General features: G+C 40.1%; 1 protein-coding gene across 1 annotated transcript in view; it reads right to left on the bottom strand.

Annotated features, from left to right (window-relative positions):
- The window catches only part of LOC145409669 (uncharacterized), a 107,890-nt gene that overhangs the window by 5,692 nt on the left and 74,698 nt on the right, over window positions 1-27,500 (bottom strand). The gene's annotated exons all lie outside the window — the stretch shown is intronic.

The raw sequence follows: 27,500 nt of genomic DNA, 5'->3' as shown, positions 1-27,500 counted from the left end.
GAGATGGAAGATGGAAGGGAAGGAGGCGGGAAGGAATAAAGAAAAGAAAGGAAGGATGAGAGGTGAGGAAAGAGAGACGAAAAAGTGAGGAAAAGAGGACACAGACGAGAAAAAGGGAGGAAGGGGGGGAGGAAGGAAGGAGGAATGGAAAAAACTGAGAAAGAAGGAAGGATATGGAAGAGGAAAAGAGGAAAGGAAGAGACGATGCTGGGCGAAAGGCAAGAAGAAAATAACAAAAGGACACAAACACGAGAAAGAACAACTAGAAGAAAGAAACAGAAGTAAGAAATTAAAATGAAAAACAGAAAAATGAAAACAAAGAAAAAATAGAAAAGAAATAGCAACACAAAAAACAAAACAAAAAATCTAGCATGGAGAGCAATATTAATAAAATCAGAATCATCCACAAGAACCATAAACAAAAACGAAATCTCCCACAGAATTACCCAACCTCCATTTCGGCTCACAGGTCATTTCTCGGCTGTGCAATCTTTTTAAAGCCTCATAAAAATTTCAACTTGCTCGCATTATGACGCAAGTTATAAAGATTAAGTGTTTTAAGAGGGCAAAATTTTTTATGGGCAAATTTGACGAGTTATTTGGTCGTGTAATTTTTCGGGTTTCGTGAGCTTTTAGTGGCCTTTTTATGATTACAGTACTGCCTTTTTGGTATTTTCCCAATTTTGTAAGAGTTACAATATATCAAACATCCGCAGAGTAAAACAGAATAAATAATAAAAGTCTCCCACACCACAGCAATGGCTAAAAGTAAAATTATACAGTTCATTTACTCTCATTGTGAAAAGTTTTGCACACACTTGTATGTAGTAATCTTGCTCACATGGGAAATATTTCTGCTGATTTCCCTCCATCTTAGGTCATCTTATAAGACCTCATCCCATGTCTTCTTAGGACCGTCCCTTGTCGTCTATTTTCCAGTTTTCTCTCAATCTTTAACATCCTCTGCTCTTCACATGTCCACACCACTTCATTCTTCCCTCTTCGCATCACATTACAAATGGATTACAGTTCCCGACCTACTTCTCAGATGCGCATTCACAAGTCTATCATTTGCAGTTCCCTATCCCCCGACAGTAGGATGGTAAACTGCAGGAGGAGGCAACTTGGGGCTGCAGTCCGCTGAGTTTACGTCCAGATAAGCTTAGGGCTACTACTGCTACTACTACAGTTACTTCTATTAATACTATTACTTCTACTACTACTACTGCAGCCTTATTAACAACAACGTCACTGAATAATTTATCGTCATAATAAAAGTCAAAGCATCAGCAAATATGAAGAACAAAACATAAAACAGAAAACACCCAGAAAACCACCATTCGTTAGCCTTCCCCAGAACCTTAATTCACAAGGAACAGCAAATCATTCTCAGCTTTTCATATACACAGCTATTCAATTCTGGTACATTTTTCAATTTATCTTTTTCCCTTGCCTATTGTCTCCAGGTATTTAAAAATCCGTGACTCGAAGCATTTCAGTAAGGTTCATTCTCAGTTTTCTCACGTTCAGTTCTGCTACATTTTTAAAAATATTCTTTTCCCTTTGCCTATGACCTCCAGGCTTTCCAACTCTGTGTCTCCAGGCATTTCAAAACTATTCATTCTCGGTTTTTCACGTACACCACTGTTCAGCTTTTATCTTTTTCCTTCTTCCTTTCCTTTTACCTAAGATTTTAAACCTTTTAAACGCGTCTTTCCCAACAGGTCTGCCAACACCTAATGCCACCTACCTGCCAACACCCAAACACATGTACACCTGAGACAACACCCACAGCTACACACACCTACATACACCCTAAAGCCACCCACACCCACCTGTCTAACACCTAAGTACACTCACTCTAACATCATCTAACAACACTCCTAACACCTACACCCACCTCTCTAACACCTAAGTACACCCACTCTAATGCCATCTAACAACACTCCTAACACCACCTGACTTGAAACAACACCCATATTTAACCACAAGAGCCGGTCAAAGTCCAGGAGAACTCACCGTGACGATAGACGAGTGACTGGAAGCACTCAGTCTGTGTCTTATATACTTCTCGGTTGGGGAGGTGGAGGTTGAGGGAGAGATGGAGGGGGAGGTGGAGGAGGTGGAGGGGGAAAAAGAATGAGAGGGAGAGAGAATGGGGGTGGAGGAGGGAAAGGGGGTTGGGGAGGGACGCGGAAAGGACGGAGGAAGGGTGGGAAGGAGAGAGTGACATACAGTAGATACAGTGTACAAAATCCTGACTCTCTCTCTCTCTCTCTCTCTCTCTCTCTCTCTCTCTCTCTCTCACACACACACACACACACACACACACACACACACACACACACACACACACACACACTGCTTTCCACGTGGGGTGATTCTGCATATTATTTACAGATAAGCAAAAGAATTCGAAAAAAAACAAAAAAACTGTATCTTTCTCCTACACTTTCCAAATCCCGTGACTACCAATTCTATAGGTCAACATAAAATTATCAAGTAATAAAGTGCTTAGATGTAGGGAAATATTGGAAAAACAGAGGGGAGGAGTGAAGGCAGATCCAGGACTATCTCTCACAGGTCCACATCACTTTCTATAAGCACTCAGCATCCTTTTTCCTCAGCAAGTAGCATTTGATAATTTTATATATTTTCTACCTTATGGACCGAGGTTGAAAAGCTGTGAACATGGACGGGAAACGTAATTCATCAACCAAGCATGAACTGTACCTTATATTTGACCCGGAGAAAGATACTTGATAGGAAGAAAAAATGTAATCTGCATAAGTACTATAATTTAAGTGTGGAGAAGGAGGGGTGTTGCACGCGAAACATATGCAACACCCCTAGCCATATTTATAAAGGATCTTAGCCAATTTCAATGCTATTCACTGTGATCAGGTACCTTTTGCTATCGTATGTTTTATTCTGATATTCAGTCTTGTGAACTGTTTGGCAGCAGTGTGTCCAGGCGTCTCGAAATGAAAGGATCTTGAATTTGGCTCCTTGTTATTTTACTTTCGTTTTTTCTTGGAGGGAACAATTTGCGGGCTACTGACCTTTGGTCCTTTTTCCTTGCATTAAAAAAAAAAAAAAAGCTACAAGTGCAGATAAAACTATAAAAATAAAAAATACAAACTTGGTCTTAAATTTTATTAATACGGTCCCTGGGTCCGCCAATGGAATTAACATGAAGCTTCCTATAATGTTAAGTTCATGGGCGATGCACTTAGAAAACCTTCATTGATTTCAGAAGCTTTCAATTTCGCATGTAAGAAAATAAACCACAGCTGCATAAATACGTAGATAGTAGTTCAATAACATATCAGTAAATCCATGTGCGTGTGTGTGTGGGGGGAAGGGATGTTCCAGCAAAGGTAGCAAGCAAGGAATCGGCAAATAATGTGAAAACGTCTCTCCCCAGTAAGAAGGAGTAAAGAATGTAATGAGCCACCAGAATGAGACGGCTAAATACATCTATGGTCAAGTTTTCTGCGGATATTTATTACATTTATCAACAGTACTGGCGTCATTTAAGTGCATAGTAACTGCCAATTTAGTCTGCAACCTCCAATACCCACTCACTGCCTTGACTGGGTAGCGGCGTCAAGGGTATATCTCTTGAATCCTCCAGTCTGACATATTTCCTCTTTTCTTGTTCTATCCAGACTTTTATATTTGGCCTAGTAGTTTCCTAGCAGTGAAAGGGTTGATGAAGGCAATATCTAACCTCTTTTAGTACGGGAAATATACCCTATTCTAAATAATAGCGTCTGAATTTACGAAGATGAAAAAATACGTAACTGAAGTGAAATGGTGATTTAATTTTTTGTATATTGTTGCAATCGTCACTAACCATCATCATCAATCATCATCATCATCATTATCATCATGACTATTTTCCTCATGCTCCTTCTCCTCCTCCTCCTTATCATCATCATCATCATCATCATTATCACCACCGAACATCATTATCACAGAATTTAAGAAAACAGATGGAAAATTTAGGCTAAGTTAGAATAAAATTAGCCTAGTTTAGTTGCCCTTCGCTTCCAGACAATTAAATTTAACAATATCCTTGTCTAGGTGGGGATTTCACAGCTGCAACAGAGGCTCAAGGTAAAGAATAAATAACGTCTTTGTAACTGGCTTTATCACGTCCTTAATTGCTATCAGGAACGCTGTATGAATCACGGTGTTTTCTTCGTTTTTTATGTATGTATATATTTATGTATGTGTGTATGTATGTATGTATGTATGAATGTGTATGAGTATGTATTGATGGATAGATAAATGTATGCATGTGTGTATGTATCTATGCATGTATGAATGGATGGATGGACAGATGGATGGATGGGTGGATGGATGAAAAGATGTATGGATGGATGGATGGATGGATGGATGGATAGATGTATGTATGTATGTATGTATTTTTTGACTCACTGCATATCAATTTTAAAAAATTGTTGATTGAGATTTTCTTTGTATGACTCCCAGTGTTCTTTTTATTTATTCATTTTTTCCCTCACTGTACAGTAGTAAAAAAAATGAGAGTTATAGCCAGATGGTTGTACTGTCAAGCTTTGTGTATGAATCGAAGGTCTCTCTCTCTCTCTCTCTCTCTCTCTCTCTCTCTCTCTCTCTCTCTCTCTCTCTTCTATGGGAAACTAGATTTTTTTTTTAAAGCTTGTTACATTTACCCGATAGTGCTTTTGTAATGTCTGGGATGGGAAAGAGAATGTAGTATATGAGAGAGAGAGAGAGAGAGAGAGAGAGAGAGAGAGAGAGAGAGAGAGAGAGAGAGAGAGTTAATGGAACAGCGAGATGAAAGAGAACAGCAGGAAGGAAAAATTGGGGGTTGGAGACGATGAGGAAGGACGAGGGAGAGAGAGAGGTGAGGAAGAAGAGAGGAAGGGAGAGAAACAATACGGTATGAAGGGTAAAAAAAAAAAAAAAAAAAGAGAAGGAAATGAAAAACTGAAGGAAAGTTGAGAGAGAGAGAGAGAGAGAGAGAGAGAGAGAGGATGAGAGGGAAAATGGTGAGAAAATCTGGTTGGGGAGGAGAGGAAATGAGATAAGAGGAGGGGAGAGGGGAAAGGTGAAGGAAAGGGGAGAGGGGTGAAGGAGAGGAAGGAAAGAGGAGAAGAGGAAAGGATAGAGGAAGGAGAGGGGAGGGGGTAAAGGACGGGTGAGAGGGGAAGGACAGGGGAGAGGGGGCGAGAAAAAGGAGGGGAGAGGAGAAGGAAAGGAAGGGGGAAGGAGGAAGGAGGGAGAGGGAAAAGGTGAAGGAGAAGGGAGAGAAGAAGGTGAGGTGAAGGGAGGGGAGACCAAGGAGTGGTAAAGGGAGGTGGAGGGGAGGGAAGGGAGAGGTGAAGGAAGGGTATGGAGAGAAATGGGGAGGAGAGGCGAGGAGAGAGAGGATGGGGTAAGGTGAGGTGGTAGGGAAAGGAAGAGGAAGAGAGAAGGTGTGGGAAGATGATGGGAGAGTAGAAGGGAAGACGAGAGAGAGAAAAAGGAGAGAAAGGGAAGGGGGGGACAAGGGAGAAAAGAGGAATGCAGGAGAGAGGCAGGAGAGATGGAAGTGAAAGAAGAAGGGAGACAGAAGGGGTGATTTAAGACGGAAGGGAAGATATAAGAAGAAAGGAAATGGAAGAAGAGGGGATAAAGGAGGAAAGGTGAGGGGGAAGGGGAGAGGTGCTTTCTATTGGTGTGTTGTAGGTGAACTAAACGACTCACTCTCTCTCTCTCTCTCTCGCAGCAAAGTTTTGAACAATAAAATGCAGAAGTAGGAAAAAAATGGAATGCAAAGGAAAGTTAAGGGAATGTGAAGCATTCAAAGCCACAAAACCCCCAATGTGGAGGATTTGTGAAGAACAAAGACATGAATACACACACACACACACACACACACACACACACACACACACACACACACACACACACACACACACGACTGCAATATTGTCTTCCCTGCACAAAGCCTTGATGCATCTATCATGCTCAATTAATTTGTTTTATGTTGGGTGGTTTCAGAATTCTGTTGGTCTTTCTTTGCCCACTTTATGGAATGGATTCACACACACACACACACACACACACACACACACACACACACACACACACACACACACACACACGCCACGCACACACACACTATATATATATATATATATATATATATATATATATATATATATATAGGGGCTATGCATACAAATTCATATACATATATATCTACATACCTATAATTACCTCTATCTGTCTGTCTATTTATCTATATACATGCGTGTACACACACACCTGTGTGTGTGTAATCATACTTTCGCACTAGCGTTGTAATAAGGAAGGACCCAGACATAGGGAATAACCTGTACTATCACCCTCATATCAGCCAGACATCTTTAATCAGTTCAGTATCGGCTTTCCTCGTCTCAGGGTTAATGGTCTGGTGCCTGGGGGAGGGGGCGTCTGCAACAAGGCAATCGGGAGGCCATGATTATCCAATTAAGCGAGCAGGTAAAGGAGTGTGCAGGTGGGGGAACTATTGAGGTGGGGGCAGTGGGGTGTGGCAGAGACAACAAAGCAAGGCCGTGAGGCACAGACTGGATGCTAATATTACACACCGGACGATATTAACAAGATCCCATACATTATTGGACGTATTAATAAAGGTACTATCAACTTTATTAACAGCCATGACCACTTTAATACCAATTCTCGTTATATAAATAAGATGTAAATAAGTAAGGACGTGAGGCAAAGACTGGATGCTAATATTACACACCAGACGATATTATCAAGATCATATACATTATTAACATTTTTAACGGTATCTAACACACTAAAAACACTATCAGCCTTATTAACACCCTATCCAGTTTAATACTGATTCTCGTTATGTAAAAAGTAAACAAGCAAGGGTGTGAGGCACATACTGGAAGTTAGCACAACACATGACATAATAACACGTAGACATATTATCAAAATTATCAGCAACACTTCATAGTTCAAAGAGTAGTGACAGTTCTATCTCCTTTAACACTAACTCTTATGATATTAACGAAAATCAAAGCACTTAGACACATCATTAACAGTATCTGATATTAATAACGCTGCTTGATAAATTAAAAAAAAAAAAAGGATTATCGATTTCAACAACACATCAAATTAATAACAAAATACAGAGCAAGGGCGGAAACCAGAAATTATACACCAATATAGGATCTCTTACAATAAAAGTAGCACGTAGACACTTTTATCAATAGAGTTGGATATTAATAACAGCCTACGTACATTCATAATATCATCTGACACAATAATAAAGGGAGTTTACACGTGAACAACCCTCCATATTTATAACAAACCATCTGCTACCCCATGACAGTACTTGATATTGACGGTATGACAGGTTAAAATGATTTGACAGATAATTAACAGTATATGACAGATCTCTTTGATATGGTTTGACCGTGTGGAAAGGATGGAGAATGAGAGACTGACTAGGAGAGTGCATATGAGTGAAGAGGAGAGGGAGACCAAGGATGAGATGGAGGGATGGAATCTGGAGGAAGCGAGAAACTAGAAAGGAATTGGAAGAAGGGAGAGATTGGAAAAAAAAGGAGTAAGGAGGGAGAAATGAGGGAAAAGAGGGAGGAAAGGAAGCAAGGACATGGCATGAAAATAGGGGAGAAGGGAGACAGAGGAAGGAGAAGGGGAGAGAATGGAGAGATGGGAGAGAAAGTGAGGGTGAAAAGAGAGGAGGGGAAAGAGGGTAGAGGAAGAGGGAAATGAATAATGGAAGGAAAGGACCAGGGAAGGAAGGAAGGGAGGAAGAAGGGAAAAATGAAAAAAAAAACAAGAAAAAGACAAAACAAAAGCAAAAACATAGGATAATACTAGGAAGGGAAGTATAGAAGGAAAGAGAAGGGAAGAAAGAGAGGAAAAGAGGAAGAAAGAGAAGAAAAAATGAATGAAAAGACAGGTTTTATTTGACGAGAGAGAGAGAGAGAGAGAGAGAGAAGGAAGGAGAAGGGAAGAAAGAGAGGAAAGGAGGAAGAAAGAGAAGAAAAAATGAATGAAAAGACAGGTTTTATTTGACGAGAGAGAGAGAGAGAGAGCGATGAGAAGGAGAAAATTAATGAATAATCACAAAACAAGGCCGAATAACAATGGGAAACGAAGAATAGAATAATGACAGAAATAGAGCGAAAAAATAATATAACGAACTATCAAATGAGAAAAAAGTAGAAGGTTTAAAGAGAATAAGAGTAAAAGTGAGAAGCGTGGAAACAAATTGGTGTGGAAGTGGGGCTGATAGATATAGTCAGGAATAATAGATGCAGTTAGAGAAAGTGGTAGATAGTGTTGGAGGAAATTCGCTTCGTTTAGATAGATAGATAGACAGATAGACAAAGAGAGAGAGAGAGAGTTAATTTCCAAGTTATCAAGGACTGAGTTATATTAAAGGCAAGACACCATTACAACTTTCAGTAAAGAAGATAATTAATTTTTCAGATATTTAATACTTGCTCTAACATCTCTCTCTCTCTCTCTCTCTCTCTCTCTCTCTCTCTCTCTCTCTCTCTCTCCCTCCAAATTTAGCTTGAACTAAAATTGTCCTCCATCCATTTTAAATACTGAATTGTAGCAATGGATGGTAGAAAATGGTGTTAGTCACGAAAAAGTGCTATGGAAAGGATACAGAGCCGTTGTACCCACATTACCTGCCACTCAGATACGTGAAATAAGCTACAAAGGGACGAAAATCTTGGCCAAGCGAAATGATAAAAAACATAGGAAGAATAAATAAAAGAAAATCACTTCAGAAAAGTGTAAAAAATTATTGAACAGAAGAGAAAATATATTTTTAAAAAAATGGGGCAAATATCACCATCACAATAAATCCGAAAATCAGTAGAAAGTCAAAATGAAATACGAACAGCATAAAACATAAAATAAATTCAAAAAACGAAAAAAAAAGCATCAGAGAGGATTTTGAGTTAGAAAAAAATGAAAATATATAAAAAACTAATTACGTAACTACAATAATTATTTCAGAGAGCGAAATATATTGCGAAATATTCCACATTAAATCCACTGTAATACTTAGGAAACTCTGTAGGAAAAAAATGCTGGAATTATACGTTTATTGCTGAGGCTGTGTTTTTATGAATGTTGTGGCAAAATAGAGAGAGAGAGAGAGAGAGAGAGAGAGAGAGAGAGAGAGAGACAGACAGACAGAGAGTTAAAAAAAAAAAATTGTTGTGATGACCCGACAATGTTTTCCAGTGATTGGAGAAAGTGTCCATATTGGATTCGCGGTGACTGGAGGAAAGCTGGACTGAGAGAGAGAGAGAGAGAGAGAGAGAGAGAGAGAGAGAGAGAGAGAGTGAGAGATGTTACGAGGAGGAAAAGAAATGAATGGGGAAAGGAAATGGAGGGGAGGACGGGAAGGAAGAAACACACACACACACACACACACACACACACACACACACACACACACACACACACACACACACACACACACACACACTCGCTACACACACAAAATCAAACCACTCACAGACCCAGACACACATCTCCCCTCGTCCACTCACTCCTCCTTCCCCTCCCCTTCCCTTTCCCCTCCCCTTCCCCTCCCCCCCACTCCCCAATGACACATGCTAGTGTTATTGAGAGACCTAACTGCATGACTCTTACTCTCTCTCTCTCTCTCTCTCTCTCTCTCTCTCTCTCTCTCTCTCTCATTCTGGGTTCTGCGTATTTTCAACTTTCACTATTTTATTGTACTTCTGTTTTTTTTTTTTTTTTCGCTTTTCATTCGTTTCTCTTCATTCACATCAAGTCTCATTTCTTCCTCTTCCCTCTCTTTTTCTAATTCTATTAAATATTTGTGGTGAACTTTTACTTTTTTATGTACCTATAAATATATTTCTGGCATTATCTACTCTTAATTATTTTTATTTATTTATTCATTTATTTATTTATTTTCTGTGTAGTTATCTTTTAATTTCTTTACTTTACTCCACCTTTCTCTTTTTTCTGTTTTTGTATCGTTATTTTGGCATTTTTCCTCTATTTTTTTTTATGTGTGATCCTTATCGTTTTTCTTCTTCGTAACATCCTCGCTTCAGTTCTTTAACTTTCGTCATTCCATTTTCATATGTAGGTGGAATGATGATGATGATGGTGATGATGGTGATGATGATGATGATGGTTTCTCTTTTATGTGTAAGTGTTTTAACTGATCTCTATGATTCTTACCTCCTTGGTTTTCTCGAATTCTGATTGATTTTTTATTTGTGTTATTGTGTTCTTTTTTTTTTCCCATCCATTTTGTTTTTTCTCGTGACTTTTGCTTTCTCGTTTTTTCTTCTTTCTCTTTCATTATGTTCTGCAACTCTCCTAATTCCCAGTCTCCACATCTCAATTTATTTCCCCGTTTTCCTCGTCGTCTTTTCTTGCCCCTAAACTTTATAATTATATTTGCAGTTATTTTTTTTTTTAATTTTCCGCTACTGTGCAATTATCCCCTTCCATTTCCTCATCTGTGTTTCTGTGTCCTTGTCTCCTACTTTGATTTCCTTCTGCAATTTTTTCTATATATTTCCATAGTCATCACTCTTTCTTACGCAATATTTTCTTGCTTAAGCTCATTTTTTTTTTCTTAAGATGTTACGTGCGTCAAAGTCACAACTTTACCTCATCTTTCTCTTCAAACTGTTTTTTTCTCTCTTTTTTTTTAATGTATTCTTAAAAGTTTTTGTTCTTTGTCTTTACCTAAGTTAACCACATCAGTTCCCTTGTTTATATGTGTGTGTGTGTGTGTGTGTGTGTGTGTGTGTGTGTGTGTGTGTGTCTGTGTGTGTGTGTGTGTGTGTGAGCTTTTGTCCAATTATCTGTCTGTCTCTGCCTGTATTTGTCAATTTGTTTCTCTCTCTTTTTGTGGGTGGGTGTCTGTCTGTTTCGACATATCTTTGTCTGCCAGCTTCTGATCGTCTGTGTCTGTTTCTACCTGTGTTTGTCTCGGATTCTATGTTTTCGTCCGTGTGTGTGTGTGTGTGTGTGTGTGTGTGTGTGTGTGTGTGTGTGTGTGTGTGTGTGTGTGTGTGTGTGTGTGTGTGTGTGTGTGTGTGTGTGTGTGTGTGTGTGTCATTTGCGTTTGTTTTTTTGCCTTTGCTTTCATTTGTCTCTACGTTTTTCATTCATATCTTTCCATGGTCATCGTCACATCTTACTCTCCCAGTTTTTCTGAACACTTTGACTTGCATCAGAGGCACAGTTGACCACGGCTCTCTCTTTACACCTACTTTGTTTTATGTATTTTATTTTATGTGTTTTTCAATGGTTTTCTTCTCTGCCCATCTTTCTCTAAATTATTCACATATTTTCTTGCGTTAATTCTATATATCTGTCTGTATGTCTGTGTCTGTCTGCCTTCCTGTCTGTCTGTCTGTCTGTCTGCCTCTCTGTCCGTCAGCTTCTGTTAGTCTGTTTGTCTGTCTGTCTGATCGTTCTTGTGTCCTCGTTGTATGATTTTATTCTTTATTCATTTTGTTGTTTATGGAATCACTCCCCTCCTGTAGATATATATATTTTTTCTGCTTTGTAGAATATTGTCTGTCGATCTGCCTATCTAGCTACCTTTTTATCTGTTTATCTATCTAGTCTGTCTGTCTATCTATCTGAATCATTTCTTAAAACAGCACATATGAATTTAAGCATTTCTCTCTCTCTCTCTCGCAGCCCAAAGTTTCCACATTTCAAGCAATTATCTCAGTCTGTTCTATTTTTTGTCTTTTTCTTCTCGCCTCTTTTTCTCCCCAGCCTCTCCCCTCCTCTGTATCTCCTTCGTCTCTCTTATTAAATTCTCCCATCGTTTTTCTGTTCTCTACCATCTTTCCTTTCTTTCTTATTTCTCCTGTTCTTCTCTTCTTCTGTTCCTCTCCCCTTCCCTCTTCCTCCCTTTTCTCATACGTCTTTCCTCAACGTTTCTTCTTCCTTTGCATTTCTTATAATCTATATCCAATCTATCTATCTATCTATCTATCTATCTATCTGTCTATCTAACTATCTATCTATCTATCTATACACACTTACATACATATACATATGCATGCATGTATATATTCGTAGGAAAATTGTTAGATAATAAAATTTCGTATTGAAAGAGTTAAACTCTTCGTCCGACGATATACTACTAGTAGTAGCACCAGCAGCAGCAGAAGCAGTAGTAGTAGTAATAGTAATAGTAGTAGTAGTAGTAGTTGCAACCCCAGGCTCATCAAGAACATGAACCCAGTGGACTGCAGGCTGAAGTTGCCTTTTTCCTGCAGTTCACCATCCTCCTTTTGGGAGAGAGGGAGGTGAAAGGAACACAGGAAGGTGGTGGGGGAAGAGGAAGACAAAATCGAGGAGGTAGGAGAGGAAGGCTGGGAAAGATCTTACAACGTACCCAACAGCCTTGTAAGTAGTGTTGGATCCATCACGTAACTGTTATTGCTGCTGTATTATTTCCCTTATATCAGCGGTGGAATAGAATTACACTACGGCTCTGCATCCTTTCCACAGCACGTCTTCGTGACTATCACCACGTATTATTCCTCATGTTTTAGAGCAGCATTCAAGATGGAGAGAAGGCAATTTTACGCCAGGATCAAGTGAACAGATTATTGCTATTCAGAGGGCCAGGTGGGTAGGGAGAGAGCCTTAATGAAAATCTAAACTTATAATTCTGTAAAGTTTTGCTCGAACTGCAGTAGGTTTATATAGTTTTACAAAATTATACAGGCATCATTTCCCCATTATTTTTATTGCCTTGTTCTTCGGAGGGTGAAGTGGGTGTGGAGAGAGCCCTTCATCTTTTGTCCTTCTCGGTATACTATTACTTGGGAAGAAAATCTGCACAGTCATCATAACTATCCCACCAACCCCTTCACATGTACAGTAATGTATGCTTGGTATGTGTGTGTGTGTGTAGGTCCTTGTAACTCTTCCACTTCCTTTCTCTTTCTCTTGTGTGTGTGTGTGTGTGTGTGTGTGTGTGTGTGTGTGTGTGTGTGCGCTCGTGTGTGTGTGTGTGTGTGTGTGTGTGTGTGTGTGTGTGTGTGTGTGTGTGTGTGTGTGTGTGATAAGTAGGACCTTGTAATTTTTTCACTTGATCCTCTTACTGTCTGTCTGTCTATCTGTCTGTCTCTCTCTCACGCTCTCTCTCTCTCTCTCTCTCTCTCTCTCTCTCTCAATTCCAGCCTCGCCCTTGGAACTTTCTCACCCTGACAATTAGAACTCAGGGTGATTATCCGACCCGAAAGTTGTCTTGCCTTAACTACTCTCTCTCTCTCTCTCTCTCTCTCTCTCTCTCTCTCTCTCCTCTCTTTTTCTCACTTTCATTTTTTTCCTTTGCTTTTTGTGTTTACTTTCTCTTACCAATCTCTTGCTTATTTCGCTTTTTCTCATTTATTTCTCTTTCTATTCTCACTTTTTTCTCTTCGCCTCATTATCTTCTCGTTTTCTTCTGTGGTTCCTTTCTTTACGCTTTCTCTTCATCTTTTTTTTAGCTTTTTCTTCTTGTCAAAATCTGTATAATTATTCGCTCCCACCCGACTAACGCTGCTTTAAAATGTCCGGAGAGTGTATGTAGATAAATGAGTGATGAAAAAAACACACACACACGCAGCCAATATTACAAACAGATTAAGTTCAATAATGTGTAAATAAAGGACATATGGTGACTACAAAAGCTAATAAATAAAATAAAAGAAGGGTAATATTTTTAACACAACTTTAGAAAAATTGTAAAATGCGTGAAAAAGAAAAAAGTATATTTGCAACCTTATACCAATATACGTAGGCTTGGTTATGAAGTTTTTGTTACTGTTGCTTAATTCCGATTTGTTTGACCGAGCAGGCCCGTCGACCACAGGTAAGCAACTGTTCTGTGAGGTCGTCGTAGATGTATGGTACAGTATATACACAGTGTAGGGATCCGGCGCCCCCTTGTGGTAGGCAGCATCTCACCAAGGTCGGACCAGGATCCTTCCCAGGGTGAGGTGCAGGGAAATATGAGGTTTGGCTCCTGGGTGGACGCCGCAACAGCTCGTCAGCGCCTGGTTATGAAGTGAATGGCTAATGAATGAGTGAAGGAAAAAGAACAGAGAACAATATTAAACACAGATGATATTCACTTTTCTTTTTTCTTTTACTTTAATATAAAACCAGTGTCTTTGAAATTCCTTATAAACCTTGACGTCTTGGATTTTAATACTGTTTTATGCAAGTTCATGAGTGCCTGAGTGCGTGTAGGAATAGAGAACTGCACACACACACACACACACACACACACACACACACACACACACACACACACACACACACACACACACACACACACACACACACACACACACACACACTACCCCTCTCATTACCTGAACGACTCTAGACTATTTTATTAGCCTGGGAGTGAGTCAGAGGAGCTTCAACCTTGCAGCAATCACTATTTTCAGCTTCTGTGGTTTCCCCTTACTCGCTCAAGTATCCTAGAGTGGGCGTTTACCTGTTATTTTACTGTTATTTAAGAATTCCATTTACAATATTGGAAGGATGGAATTGGTAGTAAGGATAGGGTGGTCTGTCTGTCTGTCTCTGTCTCCCCCCTCTCTCTCTCTCTCTCTCTCTCTCATAGCCTCTCAGTCACCTGTCTCCCTTCCTCTCTTCTCTCCCTCTCCTATCCTCCGTCCATTTATCTCTCCTTTTTCTCTTTCTCTTTCTTTCTCTCTCTGTCTCGTAACTCACGGCTGCCTCCCCTCGTCGGAATTCTGTGTGTGTGTGTGTGTGTGTGTGTGTGTGTGTGTGTGTGTGTGTGTGTGTGTGTGTGTGTGTGTGTGTGTGTGTTTCAATTATAGTTTTGTAGCTCATCTCCTTTCTCGAATATTTTTATTGTATCTCTTAGGCATTTTTCAGTCTCTCTCTCTCTCTCTCTCTCTCTCTCTCTCTCTCTCTCTCTCTCTCTCTCTCGGCGACACCCCTTCTCTTCTCATTCGTCTTAATTAATTTTGCCTTCAACTCTTGGCTTTCTTCACTTCTCAACTTCTCATCATTTGTCTCTTCAGAAACTACCCGTGACTCTCTCTCTCTCTCTCTCTCTCTCTCTCTCTCTCTCTCTCTCTCTCTCTCTCACTCTCTCTCTCTTTCTCTCTCGTTAAATCGGTAGGAAAATGTAAGAAAAACCACCGTAAAGAATAATAGCCCTAGAAAATTATATTACAGTTGGCTAATTCGAAGCACATATATACCATCAAACCTGCTCTCAAAAAAATGTAGAAAGACACTAAATATATTTTAAAAATCCAAAAAATCGCAAGAATCTGGACAGTAAATAAGTGATACTGCTATTATTTTGAAGAAATTTCCAGAATATTGCTGGATTTCTTGTGGATAAAAGTAAAAATTTGCTAGGAAGAAGTAATATTTTCCAGATCTCGCTAGAAAAACGCTAAATTGGCAGGGCTAAGATCTCGTCCATACTAAATGCTTGCTGGTGCTGGCGGTTGTGAGTGTGGGCGGGAGTTTTTTTATCACTGTACCTCATGCAAGTGACGCTGCTGGAAACTGGCAGGTGCAAAACAGAATTTCTTTAAGTTACAGTGATGCATAAGTCCCGAAGCACCAGCAGGCAATAGGTGTGGACGCGCCCTAAGGAATATCACATTTGTGCAGATCAAAACACATCAGCATTATTGAACTAGCTCACAGGCCCTATTAAAAGCCGAGGCAACTTTTACAAGGCTAAACCAAGTGTGTTTATGGGAGGTGAGTTTTGGTGCTCTCCATATAACTGTAAGACCTCCAGTAGCACCCCACCCTCGTCCTTCAAGTGTGTGTGTGTGTGTGTGTGTGTGTGTGTGTGTGTGTGTGTTTAGTCTCGTGATGGAATGTAATATGCTGTACTATATGCTATAAGGCCTCTTCGACCTTGTATGTGTTTTAATCCCCTTAAGCTGAATCTAATCGTCCATATCTTTTTACTTGATTGCAAACTTCCTCCTTTTTTTTTTTTTTTTTTAACTCTCTCCCTCCTTCCATCCATTTTTCTCTTCAACCTCTTGGCGACCATTTTTAATTATTCTCTCCCTCTCTCTCTCTCTCTCTCTCTCTCTCTCTCTCGCCCATCTAAGCACTCGGCTAAATGAGACGAGGAAGAGCCGAGCAAATTAACACAGCCAATGATGGGATAGGTGGTCACTCTCTCTCTCTCTTTCTCTCTCTCTCTCTCTCTCTCTCTCTCTCTCTCTCTCTCTCTCTCTCTCTTTCTCTCTGTTTTAAAGTGCTTGAGGCAATGCTACAAATTAGGAAAGTTTGTGGTTAATGGAAGAAAGAGAAAAAGAAAATGGCGTGGAAGAAAACGGTAAATTGGAGAGAGAGAGAGAGAGAGAGAGAGAGAGAGAGAGAGAGAGAGAGAGAATAAACAGGCGAGATAAATGTGAATGACAATAGCAGTAAGAGGTGGGGTGGAGAATTATAGAGATAATTCAAAAGATAAATGGAGTTATCAGAATATTGGAGCTGCATCAGGTATTCCAATATAGACAGATTAAAAGACCGATAGATATACAGATAGATAGACAGGTAGGTAGGCAGGTAGATGGGCAGGTAGATAGATAGAGACAGACAGGTGGACAGACAGGTAGATGGAAATAGTGGGGCCGATATTGTTAATGCCCTCAAAACTTTCTCTTATACCCCAATGGGATTATAATACCTCATGGAACTCACCTGGCAGTATGTTATGTGTTGCGGGGATGGCTCAGTCGGCTGGTGTGGGCTTGGTTGTGGCAGTGGGAGTAGGTAATGAATAAATGATGCAGGTCAGATACTGATGTACGAGAAATCACCCGATGGAGTGAAAGTGCAGTGTTATATATGAACCACCCTAAAAGTATTAGAATTAACCAGGGTATGCACTCTCGGAGGCATACAAGCTTCGTAGCACCTCATCCTTATCGATTTATTCTGCAGATTACACCTCAGTACCATCTCCTATCCCTCTCAAGCTACGTTTCTCTCCCTGCCCCTCTCCATCCACCTCCTCTCCCATCCCTCTCTCCATCTCTTCCTCTCCTGCTCCCCCTTTCCATCCCCCTCCCTCCCTCTCTCCCAAACTCCCTTCCCCTTCCCATCCACCTCCTATCCCTTTCCCCATTCCTCTCCTCTCTCCCTCTCCCTCTGAGTCTTGAACTCCCCATCCACCTCCCCTCCCCATCTCCCTCTCAATCCCCCTCCTCACCAATCCCTCTCACCCGAAGCAAATCTTTTCCACCATAATCTTTGCATAACTGGTGGCTTGTTTCCCCACCTCTACGTTTCTCCCCTCCCCCTTTCCCTCTCCTCCCTCCCCATTTCGTCTCCTACCTCCCCAGGGCCCAAGCAAATCTTTACCTCCTCCTACTCCTCTCTCCTCTCCTTCCCTCCCTACCCTTTAAATCCTCTCCCCGTCACCCCCACCCCTCCCTTCCCCTCCCCTTACTTTCAGCTCCACCCCCTCCTCGGCTTTTCTCCCCATCTTTCCTTCCCTCCTTCTCTACCTCCTCGAAGCCAGTCTGGAGGCTTCTGTTCCTACCCATCTATGCTTCTTCCCCATCCCCTCTGACCATCCCCTTCCTTTCCCCTCTATCCTCCCACTTCCTCTTCCTCTTCCCCAATCTGAGCAAATCTCTACCCCCTCCTACACCTCCCCACTTCTTCCTCCTCTCTTCTCCTTCCCTCCCCTCGCCTTACTTCCCTCTCCTCCTCCTCCACCCCCCTTCTCTCTCCTAGCGAGTGTGGGGTGTGTGTGTGTTTCTTACTTTCCCTAATTAAGGCAGTAATGGCCCCTGGCACCCACTCCCTCACTCCTGATTACTGAGGGGGAGAGGGGGAGGAAAGAAGGAAGGGAGGGGAGGGGAGGGGGAGAGGAACGGGAGGATGAGAATAGAGAAAGAGAGGGGGGGTAAATGACTACTAGGAAAAAAAAAAAGTGAGATTTTACGTAAGGCAATGAATAGACGTATACCGTATGTGTATGTATGTATGTAGGTAGGTATGTTCTTACCTAATTGTTCTTACCTAATTGTATCTTTACAGGAATGAGTCAAGCTCGTACTGTCCCGTGTCTTAAACCATATTTATCGTACATATCCTTAAATTTGTGAATTGTTTTGACACACACTATTTCATTCGGTAATGCATTCCAAGGATCAATTGCTCTGTTTGGGAAACTGAATTTCCTTACGTCTTTATCACCTCTCTTCTTATGCAGTTTTTTGCAGTATCCTCTTGCTGATGCTTGCCCATATGTTAAGTAATCATTTATGTCTATTTTCTTCTTCCCTGATATGCATTTATATAGCATTATCATGTCACCTCTTTTCCTTCTCTCCTGTAGTGTTGGTAGATTCAGTTTATTTAGTCTTTCTTCATAGCTTAGGTCCCTTAAGCTTGGTATCCATCTTGTAGCGGCCCTTTGAACTTTTTCAATCTTGTCTATGTGTTTTTTGAGATGAGGACTCCAGACTACTGATGCATACTCCAGGGTTGGCCTGATGAATGATGTAATTATCCTTCTTAGCATGTCTTCATTTATGTATGTGAATGCTATTCTCATATTTGCAAGCAGTGAATACATGTTCCGTACCTTCTCACTGATGTGGTCAGCCGGAGATAGTCTGTTATTGATAATCACACCTAGGTCCTTCTCTCTTTCTGATGTGTGTTAGGTTTTATTTCCTAACGTATAATCCCAATCAGGTCTTTTTCCACTTTTACTAAACCTGATTACATGACACTTGTCCACACTGAATTCCATTTGCCATGTATTACTCCATTCATGAAGTTTATTTAATTCTTCTTGTAGCTCTTTACAAGAGTCTGTGTTAGTAATTCTCCTTTGTATTTTTGCATCATCTGCAAACATATTTAGATAGCTTTCATTTCCAGTATTACTGTCTATATCATTTATATACATTAAAAACACGATTGGTACCAGCACTGAACCCTGTGGTACTCCACTAGTCACTTCTTTCCATGATGAGTAGTTTCCCCTTAGTACTGTTCTCATTTCCCTTTTTATGAGAAAATTATGCATCCAACAAAACAGTTTGCCTCGAATTCCTCCTTGATGGTACAGTTTCCATAAAAGTCTTTGGTGTGGTACTGTGTCAAATGCTTTCTTGAAATCTAAATAGATACTGTCCACCCATCCTTCTCTTTCCTGTATTGTGTTTGTTACTCTGTCGTAGTAGCTCAACAGATTAGTAACACATGATTTTCCTTTTCTGAAACCAAACTGTCTTTCTGTTATCATATTGTGTTCTTCTAGATGATTTACCCAAGCTTTTCTTATAAGCTTTTCTAATACCTTGCTTACAACACTGGTCAGTGATACTGGTCGGTAGTTGGGTGGATTTTGTCTATTCCCTTTCTTGAATAAGGGGACAATATTTGCTTTCTTCCAAATATCAGGTAGTTTACCTTGACTTAAGGATTTCTTAAAAATTAAAAATAATGGTTTACTTAACTCCTTTGCACATTCTCGTAGTACTCAACATGAAATTTCATCAGGACCACTTGCTTTTCCTCGGTCCAATTTACTTAACTCCTCCTGTATTACTTTTTCTGCTATTTGTATATCTGGTAGTATGTGTGGACATGCATGTTCCACATAGTCCCTCTCAAAATTTTTTCTGTAAAAACTGATTGGAAATTCTTATTTAGTGCTTCACAAATATCTTTCTCTTGTGTTTAAGTGATTCCCTCGTCCGTAATGGATTGTATTATATCTTTTACTTTGGTTTTGCTTCTGATGTAGCTGTAAAACAGCTTTGGTTGATAACTACTTTTATTTATGATATCCTCCTCAAACTGTTTTTGGGCTTCCCTCCTTATTCTTGTATAATCGTTTCCTGCCTGTTTGTAATTATTAAACGCCCTTTCACTATTGTGTCTTATGTATCTATTCCACAACAAATTTCTTCTTTCTTTTGATTTTTTACATTCTGTATTGAACCATTACTGTATTTTCTTATCTGCTTCTTTGTGCTGTGGGATGTATTTCTGGACTCCTATTTCATAAAACTCACAGAATTTTTTATATACAGCATTTAAATCTTGTCCTCTAAGCTTATTTTCCCAATCAACCTCTAAGAAATAATTCTTTAGGTCATGATAATTTCCCTTTTTATAGTTTAGACTCTTTTTGTTAACTTTCATTGCTGTTAACTATGTCATATGCTATCCTGAAGTTGTAATTTAGTACTGCATGATCGCTTTTGCCGAGTGGAGGGTGATATATTAAATTGTCAATATCATTTTCTTGCCTAGTAAATATGAGATCTAGCATTGAAGGTACATCGAGTCCTCTTTTTCTGGTGGTTTCCCTCACATGTTGCGTTAGGAAAAACTCTTGCACGAGATCCAGGAGATTTTGGTCCCAACAGCTTTCTTGGCTAATTATATCTAGAGTATTCCAATTTATATTTGTATTAAAATCTCCAGTTAGTATAATTCTTTCCGATTTCTCTTCCATTTTATGTAGTAATGATCTTAAACTCTGAATTGTACTCTCTGCCAGGTCCTCATATTCGTCTCTTTCCCATGTGTTTGATCTGGGTGGCATGTACAAATTGGCTACAATTACTTTCCCTTCAGATGTGTTGATCTCTACTGCAATCAGTTCTACTTGTGATGGTATATCTAGTTTTATTTCATTGACTTTTAGATTTTTCTTAGTTAATATTATAATTCCTCCTCCTTTTTTTAAATTTCTGTCTCTTCTCCATATATTATATTCCTCTAAGTTTAGTATGTCATTTGATATCCTTGGTGTTAATTTTGTTTCAGTTAGGCATATTATTTGTGGTTCATTTTCTCTGATATAATTATTCATCTCTAGTAATTTAGATACCATTCCATCCACATTTGAGTACATCAACTTAATCATCTTGTTTATATACTTGTCATGACATGGTTATACTACCTTCCTCCTTTTTATTCCCTTCTGTATGTAGGTATGTATGTATGTGTGTGAATGTATGTATGTATGTAGATAGAGCAATATATAGACAAAGATAGACAGAGGTAGACAGATAGATATAGATGTTGCATAGATGGAAATTAATTAATGAGTTAATTATATGCCAATTATAAAGTTCATTTCATGTTAATTACTATCTCACACGCCCTCTCTCTCTCTCTCTCTCTCTCTCTCTCTCTCTCTCTCTCTCTCTCTCTCTCTCTCTCTCTCTCTCTCTCTCTCTCTCTCTCTCTCTCTCTCTCTCTCTTCCCTTCCTCATTACTCTCTCCCACTTCTGCCTCGTCTCGTTAATCTCTCGTTGTCTGCCTCTCTTCCTTCCCTTCTTTGCTTTCCTTTCTTCCTTTCTTAGTGTTTTTATTAGTCACTTCATCTTTCTCCTTAGTCTTTATCTGTCTCTCACTTTCTCACATTTTCTTTATTTCTCTATACCTCTTTTTTCCGTCCTTTCTCTGCCACCGTCTGTTTTTATGTCTCTGTCTCTGTCTGTCTGTCTGTCTCTCTCTCTCTCTCTCTCTCTCTCTCTCTCTCTCTTTCTCTCTCTCTCTCTCTCTCTCTCTCTCTCTCTCTATCTATCTATCTATCTATCTATCTATCTAATGTCAGAAGGATAATTTAATCGGTTTAGAATTAACTTTGAGACTGCACCAGGAGAGAGAGGGAGAGAGAGAGAGAGAGAGAAGGAGGGGGGACTGTGCTAGGCCTGGGACTGTCTTGATCAAACTAATAGAGGTAGGTAAAGAGAGAGACAGAGAAAGAAAGTGTGGGAGAGGGAGAGAAAAGAGAAAGTGAGAGAGAGAGAGAGAGAGAGAGAGAGAGAAGGAGAGAGAATGGAGATAGAGAAGAGAGGGAGAAAGGCCAGAGAGGGAATTAGGAGGTACGGAGGAGGGAGGAGAGAGAAGGAAAGAGGGGAGAGAGAAGGAGGGATGGGGGGGGGACTGTTAGGTCTGGGACTGTCTTGGTCCAACTAATGGAGCAACTTGAAGCCAAGGCCAAAGGACAACTTTTAGCGGGAGAGAGAGGGGGAGGAAAGGAGGAAAACTGGAGGGAAGGAGGGGGAAGGAAAGTGGTGAGAGGAGGAAGAGAAGGAGGAGGAGGAGAAGGGAAAGCCGGGCGAAAGGGGAAAGGAAGAAGACACTAATAAAAAGAAGGAATAATGGGAGGGAAGGGAAACTGGTAGAGAGAGGTAGGGAAGGAGGAAGGGGGAAGGAAGGAAAGAAATTAGGGAGAAGGAGAGAGGATGGAGGGAGAGGGAAGGCGAACTGTTAGGGAGGAGTGGGGAGGGAAGCAGTCAGGGAGGAAGGGACGGATGACCGGGGAGATAAGGCGAAAGAAAAGAGGGAGGGAGATGGAAAGAATGGGTGAAAAAGTGGAGGGAGGGAGAGAGGGAAGCGGAAGGGATGGAGCTAGAGAGAGAGAAAAAAAAGAGGTTATATAAAATTACAAAAAAAAAAAATAGGGTAATTAACTCTATGGGGATAGGGAGGGCAGGGAGGGACGACAGGATAACAGGGTAGTGAAGTCACCCAGCCATATTTGTGCCACCACCTGAAGGCGCCCCTCTCCATCACCAGTTACAGCTAAAAATAGACCATTCTTTTGGCCTCAGATGTTGGAGGAAGAAAAAATTTGGAGAAATACGAAAAAAGTTATCAGTCTCATCTTGATTACGGTGTCACCTTTGAGGGCAGGGAAGACGGAGGAATGGAGGGAGAAAAGAGAGAGATGGAGGGAAGGAGGAAAGGAAGAAATGAGGAACGATGGTTAAGTGAAAAAGAAAAACACAGAGAGGGAAGAGGGTGAGGAAAGGAAAGGGTGAGGGAAGGCAGAGAATGAAGAGAGACAAAGAAAAAAAGAGAGAGAGGAAAGAGAAGAGGAGGAAAGGAAGGATAAAGAGATGGAGGAAAGGAAGGAGAGAGAGAGAGAGAGAGAGGAGAATGAAGGAATGTGGGAAGACGGAGAGGAGAGAAAAAAGAATGAGAGGCGGAGGAGAAGAGGGAATTGGAGAGGAATGAGAAAGAGAGAAGGAGAAAGCAAACAGAGAGAGAGAAAAAAGAAAGAGGATAAGAAAAAATGAGAAAAGATGACTGAATTAAAGAGACAGATGAAAAAGAAAGATAAAGGAGAAAGGGAGGGGGGCGAAAAAGGGAAGAAAGAAATGCGGAAGAATATAAGAAATCAAAGAGAGAGAGAGAGAGAGAGAGAGAGAGAGAGAGAGAGAGAATGAATGAATGAATGAATGAATGAAAGAAGTGTCAGTGAGAAAATGAGAAGGAAAAATGAGATAATAGAGAAAAGAAAGAAAAGGTGAGAGAACAGGATGCAAGGACGAAGAAGAAGAAGAGGTGGAGAAAGATAGAAGGAGTAGAGAGAGAGAAACTAGGAGAGAGAATAATAAAAGAATGGAGGAAAGATGAACTAGAGAGATAGGAGGAGTGAGAGAAGAAAGAAAGGAGACGAGGAGGAAGAGAAGGGAGGAGGAAAGGGAGAGGTAAGAAAGGGAGAGTGGAGAAGAAGAGGAAGGAAGAGGAGGAGGAGGAAGTGAAGGAAAAGGAGGAGGAGGAGGCGAAGGAAGAGGAGGATGAACTGAACGAGGAAGGAATACATATGGATGAGTATGGGGAATGAAGGGGAGAGGATGTTGAGAGAGAAAGAGAGAGAAATAGGAGGTAAGAGGGAGGTAGAGTAGGGGAGGGGGGAAAGCTAGACAGAAGAGGGAGGAGGGAGGGAGGTGAAGGAAGACGGAGGGAAGGAGAGAAGAGGAAGAGGAGGAAGAAGGGAAGGAATAACTGAGACGATGAAGAAGAGAAAGAGGAGAGGAGGTGGTAAGGAAGGAGATCAGTGACGTCATTTCCTGGTTTATTCCTGCTACTGACTAGTTTGTTCCTCTCTCTCTCTCTCTCTCTCTCTCTCTACCTTTCGAACTAGAGGGGTTAGATATAGCTTTCCTTAACCCCTTCAGTACAAGCATTTTTTCCTTCCATATATTTTTTTTTCAAGAACTAAGTGGAAAATATATCACTGTTTTGAAGGAGCTGAAATCCCTCCTTCCCATCCCACCCTTCCTCCTTCCCCTCCCATCCCTCTTTCCTTCCTCCCTCCCCCGCTCCCCTTCCCTTCCTCCCCCTCCTCCTGTTTCTCCCCCTTTTCCCCCTTGGTTAAACGCTCTTCTCATCCCCATCCCCTCCCTCCTTCCCTTCCTTCCCCCTCACCTCTTCCCTATACGGTACTTACCCCCTCCCTCCTTCCCCTTCCCCTTTCCCCTTTCCCTAATTTTAGCCTCCCTCCTCCTCACTCCTCTTCCAACTGTTCCCTCCCTTTCCCCTCCTTTTCTAATCTCCCCCCTTCCTCCCCCTCTTCACTCCCCTCCCCTTTCCTCCCCTCCCCTCCCCCTCCCCTCCCACCATCCTCCCTGCTGGTGGTGTCGCCTTTAAGTCCTCGGGCTTAAAGGCGAAGATCCCGCTGTCTCACTCAACTTCTCTGTGCGTGGGTCGTGCTAGGGGTCGTAGTAGGTCAAAGTGGGTCGTAGGGTAGTCGTAAAAGGGTCAGATCTACGTATAGGGGGGGTCGTAGCAAGGATGTCGTGGTGTAAGGGCTTGATTTATGCCTATCGACTATACGTGGGTCGTTAAGGAAGGTAGTCAAGGTGGTCGTGGTGTGGGTCGTACTGGGGGGTCGTAGAGTAGTCGTTAATGAATCTTAAAGGGGAAATGGAAGGGTTAAATATGTGCCTATCAAGTCCACGAATATCATTGAAGGCCTCTCTCTCTCTCTCTCTCTCTCTCTCTCTCTCTCTCTCTCTTTCTTTCTCTTTCTCTCTCTCTCTCTCAAGCATAACTTCTCTGTCAGTACTGCATACATATCATTGTTAATCTGTTTACGTCTGTCTATACTGATTCCCCCCCCCTCTCTCTCTCTCTCTCTCTCTCTCTCTCTCTCTCACACACACACACACACACACACACAATCTGTACATAGGCTTCTAGTAATTTCTAGGCCAGAAAATAGAAAACAATTCTCAGGAAACCTCTCTTTTTCATGCAATATATCTTTGTGTGTGTGTGTGTGTGTGTGTGTGTGTGTGTGTGTGTGTGTGTGTGTGTGTGTGTGTAAGTAGACGGACAGTTAGATAAATAGAGAGACAGATAGACAGGTAAGCATAGATGTATGTAAGTATGTATGTATGTAGGTATGCATGTATGTTTATGTATGTATGTATTCCAAACTAGACTAAACAGCAAATAATTCATACCTCTCTCATACCATCTACCTCCCCATTTCCCTACAAATAAAAAAATAAAAGCAAGAAAAATGAGATTACAAAAAAGTTCTTTCTCTCTGTGGCCGCCGCAACTTTGATTACCTGCCACTCACCTGGATTAATTGAGACCACTGTCGCCACCTCCACCCTCATATTTCACACATTTGTCACTTTTCCTCCCTAGATTTATTATTTTTCCCTTTATTACCTGTTTTTACTATTATTTTTCCCTTTATTACCTGTTTTTACTATTATTTTTCCCTTTATTACCTGTTTTTACTATTATTTTTCCCTTTATTACCTGTTTTTATTATTATTTTTCCCTTTATTACCTGTTTTACTATTATTTTTCCCTTTATTACCAGTTTTTACTATTATTTTTCCCTTTATTACCTGTTTTTACTATTATTTTTCTCTTTTTTACCTGTTTTTACTATTATTTTCCCCTTTATTACCTGTTTTTACTATTATTTTCCCCTTTATTACCTGTTTTTACTATTATTTTCCCCTTTATTACCTGTTTTTTACTATTATTTTTCCCTTTCTTACCTGTTTTTATTATTATTTTCCCCTTTATTACCTGTTTTTACTATTATTTTTCCCTTTATTAACTGTTTTTACTATTATTTTTCCCTTTATTATCTGTTTTTACTTATATAATTTCCTTTATTACCTGTTTTTACTTCTATATTTCCCTTTATTATCTGTTTTTACTAGTATTTTTTTCCTCTACCTGGTTTTACTAATGTTTTTCTTTACCAGGATTTAGTGATTTTTTTTTTCTTTAATAATTTTTACTAATATTTCTCGCTACTTCTCAAACTCTTTATTATTTTTTTCACATCATTTATTTCCCTCTTTCTACGATATTTTTTCTTTATTACCAGTTTTTACTCATATATTTTCGTTATATACCAAATCCCTCTTTATTATTTTTTCACTTTACCAATCTCCCATTTCTTTTACGATTTTTTTCTTTATTAGACTAGTCTTTTACTAATATTTTCCTACCCTTACCAAACTCCTCTTTATTATTATTATTTTGTTTGCCAATTTCCCTTCTATTTACCATTTTTTGCTTCTAAACATGTCAATCTCTATCTTTCATTATCAGTTATTTTTTCTACACAGTCCAATCCTTTTCCCTCTTTTCGATTTTTTTCCCAATATTCCAATTTTCTTTTCCATTCACTAATCTATTTTCCTCAACGCACCACTTCCTCTATTATCAATTTTCATTCTGTTTTGCTATGAATATTTTCCTTTCCATTGTCAGTATTTTTCTCCTTAACTTTATTTTTACCAATTTTCTTCCTCCATTTTTTTTCCAATAACTTTTCTTCTACTTACCCACGTTTTCTTTTTGAAATTATTTCTCCTCTTTATTAATCTCTTTCCATTTATTTACTGATTTATTTATTTATTCATTTTCCTGGCTTAGATAATTACGAAGGGATGAGTTTCTTTTAAGGTATCTTTATCATATATCATTTTCCTCCTTCATCTTACCTTTTTTTTTTTTTTTTTTTAATGGAACTAATTGGGGGCGGACATTTTATTGGAATTTGAAAATTAATGACACAAAATTCCTAAAACTCCACATTACTCCTTTCCAGTTACTGTATAATTCTGGGTTATGAAAGTTTTTGATATATGAAAAGGGTATATTTCTACATGTATATACAACTCGAATTTTGGTCTTGCTGGATATATTACTAAAAGAGCAGCATATTTCTTCGGATATACCATACTGGGAAAGCAATATTCTTAAAAAATATATATGGTAACCTCTTTAGTTTTGAAAAATATCTCCGGAACTACCAAAAAAATCAGAATATATTAAAAAATGAAAAAAACGTTGTAGTTAATTAGCACTTCGACGCACGTGTCATATTCGTACCCTACAGGACCCTACCCCCCTCCCTCCCCCTCATATCCCCTCCCTCCCCCTAATATCCCCTCATCCCTCTCTTACCCCCTCTCCCCTTTCTTTCTCCCTCCTCTTCCCCTCCCCTACCTCTTCACCTCTGTATACCTTCCCTTCATCCAGTTCCTTTTCTACCCACTCCCTCATTTTCCTCTTCCCATTTCTCTACCCCTCCTCCCTTTTTACCCCTCCACTACACCCTTCCTCCCCTTCTCCCTATTCTCCCCCTCCCCTTCCCTCTC

The sequence above is a fragment of the Coenobita brevimanus genome, chromosome 82 (genome assembly GCF_032717465.1).
Source record: "Coenobita brevimanus isolate Jiangsu-jjx chromosome 82, ASM3271746v2, whole genome shotgun sequence".
In the NCBI taxonomy this organism is placed as follows: domain Eukaryota; kingdom Metazoa; phylum Arthropoda; class Malacostraca; order Decapoda; family Coenobitidae; genus Coenobita; species Coenobita brevimanus.
This window is presented reverse-complemented; position numbering and strand designations above follow the sequence as displayed.